At 55.9% G+C, this 1,808-nt stretch overlaps 1 pseudogene; it reads left to right on the forward strand.

Moving 5' to 3' along the window:
- The first annotated feature begins 232 nt into the window (after positions 1 to 232).
- On the forward strand, positions 233 to 1,578 carry LOC102850521 (annotated as a pseudogene).
- Positions 1,579 to 1,808: the final 230 nt, after the last annotated feature.

Here is a 1,808-nt window from a genome sequence, read left to right on the forward strand (position 1 = left end):
AGGCGAGGCACCGAGCGAGCTCCTGGACCCCTGAGTACCTGGCTCGTTCCCCTGCTACCTGGAGGCCGGCCACGTTGGACCAGGGAAGTTTGGAGGATCTAATGAGTGCATGGCTGCTTCCAGATTGTGAAGCCGGGGAACGCTGCCCCAGAAGGGTGGCAAAGTGAGCCAGGAATACAGAGGGCATCCCAGAGCCCTACTCTTTTCCCTGCCCTCCCCTGTGGGGGCGAGGATGCTGAAGAAGCAGTCTACAGGGAGTGTGCTGTGGGGTGCTATCTTCTTTGTGGCCTGGAATGCCCTTCTGCTCCTCTTCTTCTAGACACGCCCAGCACCTGGCAGGCCACCCTCTCAGACAGTGCTCTTGATGATGACCCTGCCAGCCTTACCCGTGAGGTGATTCGCCTGGCCCAGGATGCTGAGGTGGAGTTGGAACGTCAACGGGGGCTGTTGCAGCAGATCAGAAAGCACCATGCTCAGTGGAGGCAGCGGTTGAGAGTGACCACTGCGGCCCCTCCTGCCCCACCACGTGTGCCTGTGACCCCGCCGCCAGCAGTGATCCCCATCCTGGTCACTTCCTGTGACCGTAGTACTGTTCGGCGCTGCCTGGACAAGCTGCTGCATTATCGCCCCTCAGCTGAACATTTCCCCATTGTTGTAAGCCAGGACTGTGGGCATGAAGAGACTGCCCAGGTCATTGCCTCCTATGGCAGCGCCATCACGCACATACGACAACCTGACCTGAGCAACATTGCTGTGCCACCCGACCACCGCAAGTTCCAGGGCTACTATAAGATCGCGAGACATTACTGTTGGGCACTGGGCCAGATCTTCCACAATTTCAAATTCTCAGCGGCTGTAGTGGTTGAGGATGATCTGGAGGTTGCACCAGACTTTTCTGAGTACTTCCAGGCTACCTACCCAATGCTGAGGAATGACCCCTCGCTCTGGTGTGTGTCAGCCTGGAATGACAATGGCAAAGAACAGATGGTGGACTCAAGCAAGCCTGAGCTGCTCTACCGTTCGGACTTTTTCCCTGGCCTCGGCTGGCTATTGCTGGCCGAACTCTGGGCTGAGTTGGAACCCAAGTGGCCCAAGGCCTTCTGGGACGACTGGATGCGCAGGCCAGAGCAACGACAGGGGCGGGCCTGTGTGCGGTCTGAAATCTCAAGAACAATGACCTTTGGCCGTAACAGTGTTAGCCATGGGCAGTTCTTTGATCAGCATCTGAAATTCATTAAGTTGAACCAGCACTTTGTGCACTTCACCCAGCTGGACCTGTCCTACCTACAGTGGAAGACTTATTACCGAGATTTCCTTGCACGTGTCTATGGTGCTCCCCAACTACAGGTGGAGAACGTGAGGACCAATGAGAGAAAGGAGCTGGGGGAGGTGCGGGTACAGTACACAGGAGGAGACAGCTTCAAGGCCTTTGCCAAGGCCCTGGGTGTCATAGATGACCTCAAGTCAGGTGTCCCCAGGGCTGGCTACTGGGGCATTGTCAGTTTTCTGTTTCGGGGCCGTCGTGTCCACTTGGCACCCCCACAGACCTGGGAGGGCTATGATCCTAGCTGGAATTAGTCCACCTGCACGTCTCTTTGGTCCCCTTCTCTTGCCGTATTCGTAGGCAGAGACAGAACTACAGGTCCTGGGCCAGGCCATCCTGTCTGTATGTCTCTTGTCTTGGGTCCATTTATTTTTATTTTTAGAATGGCATTCGAGTGCAAGATGATAGGGTGAGGGTTATTCTCCCATCCTCAAGGGGGCTCAGATCAGAGCACTCTTTCTGGGGGTATATTGGGAGGTGATAG

Source organism: Elephantulus edwardii, unplaced genomic scaffold (assembly GCF_000299155.1).
Source record: "Elephantulus edwardii isolate Elephantulus edwardi_28Jun2011 unplaced genomic scaffold, EleEdw1.0 scaffold00214, whole genome shotgun sequence".
Classification (NCBI taxonomy): Eukaryota; Metazoa; Chordata; class Mammalia; order Macroscelidea; family Macroscelididae; genus Elephantulus; species Elephantulus edwardii.